Source organism: Scardinius erythrophthalmus (assembly GCF_964197995.2).
Source record: "Scardinius erythrophthalmus genome assembly, chromosome: 12".
Taxonomy (NCBI): Eukaryota; Metazoa; Chordata; class Actinopteri; order Cypriniformes; family Leuciscidae; genus Scardinius; species Scardinius erythrophthalmus.
Window position 1 is genome coordinate 43,124,681 of NC_138232.1, and position 6,082 is coordinate 43,130,762.

Here is a 6,082-nt window from a genome sequence, read left to right on the forward strand (position 1 = left end):
AACTGCTCAGACATCTTGTTTTTTTTATTTAGTTCAGTCTGTTGACCCAAATACTTGTGAATTATTGCTGCGTTCACGCCATACGAGGACATAAATGCTTTTTACAAGTTGAAATCTCGTAATAACGATAATTACAACATGGCGTCAACGCAGCTTATGGCCCACTTACACCAAGGACAATAACTAACGGACGTCAAACTATCGTTTTAAAGTCCCCCTGTGTTGAAAATCCAGTTTTTAATGTTGTTTATGTGTCTATGTGGTGTTTTTAATATGCTTTAAGACAAACTTTAATTGTGTAAATTCATAAGTCGACACCATTGCTGAGTATTTTCTCCTTAAAACTGCAGTGAACCAAAGACAGTCTCAAAAACACGCTTTGAAATCGCTGGTGTTTCTGACGTCACAAACTACCTTGTAACCAATCAGATCAACGTGTGATCGTCAACCAGTGGATCTCTGAGCTGAGTGAGTGAGTGTAGGCGGGGCTCATTTGCATATTCATAGAACCGCATACTAAATGAGGCAAGTACATTCAAGATATTTTAAGACATGAAGACATTTTTTATCAAGGAAAAAACGTTTTAAATATATTCTGGTATTTTTAAGTGATACAGTTATATTAAGTAAAAAAATAAATAATTTGTATCATCTATATTCAAGTAAGTTGAAACCCAACAATACTTACATTTAAAAGTGTAATTCAGCATTTTCTCTCTAAAAAAATCCAGTCGTCACCGGCGTGAATCTTGGGATATTCTCCTGTTCTATCCTTCGCGTCCCAGGAAAAGAAGGGCGCATTTGTAGGAGCTTTCGAACAAGCTTTTTGGGACAGCCTTCTTAGCGTCACCGTGACTAGTATTGGGTGTAATGCATTACCAAGTAATTAATTACTGTAATTTAATTATGTTTCCCCTGAAAAACTATGTAAGGGAATGGGATTACACTTAATAGTTGTTTATAGTTATCGTTATAGATTCTTGGTGTGAATGACAACTGTCTGTGCAAACCATTGTTAAAAAGACACAGAATCACATCACACACATCAGAACATTTTCTCATTTCACTAATTTCTTTCTTTCTCTCTCTATCCTTCATCAGGCCATTCTCAGAGAGGGACAATAATAACATCACCAGAAACTACTGTTAGATTGATTTTACCCTTATTACCAACAATCAATAAAACAGTCGTCACTGTAAACCTACAATCATCTCATAAATTAATTTATAGCTCATTAAAGATTTGATTATGATAAACATAAACTCGAGCAACTGACCTTCGACATCCCTCAATAACGGCTATTTACCTCTTCATTAGCAGTTGTTTCATGTAGGCTACTCTTTCCTCAGAGGAATCTCCTGTAGCCTACTCTTGTCTGTAGTTGGGGGATCAGTCCAGGGTCGCCAGGTCTGCACAGCAAAACTAGCCCAAATGCTAATGAGAAATAGCTTTAACCCGCAGATTTACAAAAATAACCCGTGGAAACAGGGATTAGGCAGGAAAACCGCGGACTTGGCAACACTGGCTCAGTTCACTAGATTCTGAGCACACACTGCCCTCTAGTGTACACTGAGGTCACTAGTGAAGAACACAAATGAAGATTTCTGAACTGTTGATGACACAAAGCAATGGAAATATGTCCACACACTGGTTTTCAAATTAATTTATTATAGTTTTTGTCATAGAATTTGTTATTTTTATTCAAGGTTAACATATAGCCATTCATATACACAAAACAAAAGGATTGTAAAAACTCATTTAATGTACACGCTGATCCTTACCAGTGCATAAGAGTGTTATGCTCTTCTTTTCAGACACTTTCACTCTTTTACGTTGTTCATCCGACTACGGTTTAATTCGTCGTTCCATCTATGAACCAGCATGAAAACTCTCCCACACACGCACAGAGAACGTGATTGGACGAGAGTGAAAAAACAGTGGTCGTGATTGGCGGAGAGAGAGAGAAGAGTGGACGTGATTGGCGGAGAGAGAGAAGGGTGGACGTGATTGGCGGAGAGTGATCACACTGCAGCGCGTAGATCACAGGAGAGATCAAACTGATTTAGTTAGAGGAAAACACAAAACAGTGCATCAATAATAATGACAAACATGAAAGACTGATCTTTATGTCATATATGAGGATCTTATACAAGATTACACATCAAGATGAGAAATATTAATTTCACCCGAAAGTATTAAAAAAAAAATCCTTTAATATATAACACACTGAATAAGTTACGCTTTCGAAATGATAAAATGCAGTGCAGATATGAACAGTTTGACACAGGACGTTCACTATTATTTCCTGAAGGATAACGTGTGTGTTTGTGGCGCGTTTGACTCTCACACACATATTCCATTCCGTTATTAATCCTGTCCTGTGTTTTATATAAACATTTTTCCTTTGAGCTGCAAGCAAAGCTCCCTGATGCATGAAACGACACCGTTCACTGGTGATTCACAAGACAAAAGCAAGATAATGACCCGAAACAAACTCTACGCCAGTATGCGAACGTAAGGTCGGACATCAATTTACTGCGCATGCGTGTTCTTCTCCTTAGTGCAAACGGCTTTTTCTGCGTCAGTTTTCTCTTTCCTCAACATTTTTCTATATTTTTGTCCCGATTTGTATGCTATCGGAAATTCCCTACTTCCCATTTCTGAAGCTCGTCCTATACAAGTGTTTTGGTGTCGGAAAGAACATGATCATGCGGACACCAGATTGATTCTTGCCTATTTGAAAATCAATAAAATGTTTGGGAAATAAACTGAAAAAAAAAAAAAAAAAATGGAAAAATAAAGTAAAAAATAAAATGTGATTCATAAAAAATGAAATGTCCCATTCATTGACAACGTTAAATATTCACCTTGCTATCAGAATTCTGGAATTTCGGTCAAATACAGGCTATTTTCATGTTTCAAATGATGATTCATAGATGTAGATATGCACTACTTAAAAAAAAAAAAAAAAAAACTAATAAAGAACAACAGTGACAGCAACAATCGTTCTTCCCTCGGCCATGTTTAAAGTTTATGGCCGCCCAACTCGGGAACTTGGGTATCAAAATTATCCCAGAGCTTCCCAGTAGTAAATATGACTAGAGAGGGCGTTCATGTCAAATTTTTAACTAGGAAACTCGTATGTACGATAATTCCAATAGCACGTGAAGGCAGCAGTTGACACCAGTTCAGATTTAGGGACAGAATTTACTAAAAAGTGCAAATTAGCATGCGGACGCTTAATAAAATCGCTGATAAGAGTGGAAAGTTCTACTGATAATGTGCAAATTCAATGTCACATCAGGCGCAAAATTGGTGGGATTTGACCGATTTCTGGAAATGTATGTTGGACACAGACATGTTTTATATTTTGAGCGGATTTTCGAAGAAATTGTTTCCATTTGTCACATACTGCAAATCCAATGGGCGGAGCTTGATGTCCAGCTCCTCCTCTGTGGATTTAATGGGTGGAGCTTGAAGGTCTAGCTACACCCTACCCCTAAACTTAATTAGGTCAAGCTCCATCCATTACATCCAGCATATAAAGTCGGAAAGTGTATTATGATGCAGTGTTTTTTAAAAAGTTACGATTTTTAAAATTGAGTATAGTGTATTCCAGCCGTTAGTTAGCATAAAAGGAAAATTCACTGTATTTTCTAAATTATCTTATTGTGAATGTTTCATTTAAAAAAAAAAATTGACCTAGAATAATAATAATCAAAATGTCATAACTGGAACATCAGACTTCTGGTGTTTAAGTCTTAAACTCCGCCCCTGCAAGCTCACGCTCATCTGCATAAACTTTTGATAGCCACGCCCACTTCTCAATATCCTAGAAACAAGTCCCCTCACAACATTTTTTAATTTTCAATACTTTGTTACACTCGGATGCACATCAGAATACAGAAGAAACAATCTGTCACTACTTCTGTTTCATCGCAACTGTAAAGTTAAAATGTCGGTATGTTTACAGGTAGCTCCAGTTAAATGGCACAAACATTCGTTTCGGCTCGATAGCACAAGCGCATGTGCGTTTGCATACTAGCGTAAAGTGTTTCTAGCCAAGAGGGTTAATGACAGACTTTCATGTTTAAGATGAATAATATGATGTGAGAGGACGGGATGGAGGGATGACATGGAGGAGAGAGACGTTTCTCTGACAGACCGATCTTCCCTTTTGTACACAGAAACAGGATAGTAATAAATTAGATAAATAATGTAAACAGCAACAACATTTACAACAGCAAACAACAAAAAACAAAAATGACAGTAAGTCCGAAACAGTGAATGTTTGTTAACTGAGAGAGAGAGAGAAAGTGGTTCCTGATTAACAGCCAAACGCCTCAAAACGTCCTTCATTTGTTTCAACAGAGCAAAACAATCATTAAACTCCAGACAAAATCCCCTCAGAGCAACTCGCACAAGTTCAAACCAGAGTAAATCAAAAGCTCCTCTGAACTAAATGCCGCACGTTGGTCGTGGACGGACATAAGAGACACTCTACCAGTCAAACGTTTTGGATCGTTAAGTTTGTAATGTTTTTAAAAGAAGAAGTCTCTTCTGCTCACCAAGGCTGCATTTATTTGATTAAAAATACAAACAAAAACAGTAATACTGTAAAATATTATTGTAATGTAAAACAGCTATGAATATATAGTTAAGTGTAATTTATTAAATTCAGCTTTGATCACAGGAATAAATGACAGTTTACTATATATTCACATAGAAAACAGCTGTTTTACATTACAATAATATTTCACAATATTATTGGTTTTGTTTGTATTTTTAATCAAATTAATGCAGCCTTGGTGAGCAGAAGAGACTTCTTTTAAAAACATAAAAAATCGTACCGATCCAAAACCTTTGAACGGCAGTGTAAGAGACATAATTCTCTCCAGATATGAGTTACATAAGATCATTCATAAGGCCATTATTAAAGATATTCCTGCTCATGTAAGCTGCTCGATATGCAGATGCGAACAGATTCAGGTTGAATGAAGCCAGTCCGTTCACGCATGTTTCAGGATAAGAATTTGATGCAATTGCATCACTAGAGTCAATATTTTGAATGTATTCCGATGCGGATTGGACACAGATTTGGAGCGTCCATGCGGATTGGACACAGATTTTGGATTGGACACAGGTTTTGGATTGGACACAGGTTTGGAGCGTCCATGCGGATTGGACACAGGTTTGGAGCGTCCATGCGGATTGGACACAGATTTGGAGCCTCCATGCGGATTGGACACAGATTTGGAGCCTCCATGCGGATTGGACACAGATTTGGAGCGTCCATGCGGATTGGACACAGATTTGGAGCGTCCATGCGGATCGGACACAGATTTGGAGCGTCCATGCAGATTGGACAGATTTGGATTGCGGATTGGACACAGGATTGGACAGATTTGGATTTCGGATTGGACACAGGTTTGGAGCCTCCATGCGGATTGGACACAGATTTCGGATTGGACACAGGTTTGGAGCCTCCATGCGGATCGGACACAGATTTGGAGCGTCCATGCAGATTGGACAGATTTGGATTGCGGATTGGACACAGGATTGGACAGATTTGGATTTCGGATTGGACACAGGTTTGGAGCCTCCATGCGGATTGGACACAGATTTCGGATTGGACACAGGTTTGGAGCCTCCATGCGGATTGGTTTGCAGCTCATGCTGGCTCGTGTCAAGCACATTTACTGCGCGCATGAAGGCTAAATTCACATTTCGAGGACAGACGAGGGGTCACGGCCACACTGCAATCCCAGTGTGATCCCATAGACGCATGTGGACTGAGATTGAGCACCTGTCTCTCTGCTGAGATCTGTGATGTCTTCAGGACATCTAACGCTCGTTCTATCTTTAGGCTGTGTGTCATTATAGTTTCACAGCCACTAGCGAGTAGAAGTCATTTGTTAGTTCATGACCCTTGACTTCTGGTGATATTTATTTCACTGGTGGCAGTATTTTAACCCCATGTCCCAAAGTTCCTACCTCTGTTTTTAGCAGCGTGTGTCTGACACAGAAATGATTCCCTTTACTACTTTAATCGTATGTCTAGGAGAGTTTATTTATGACTAA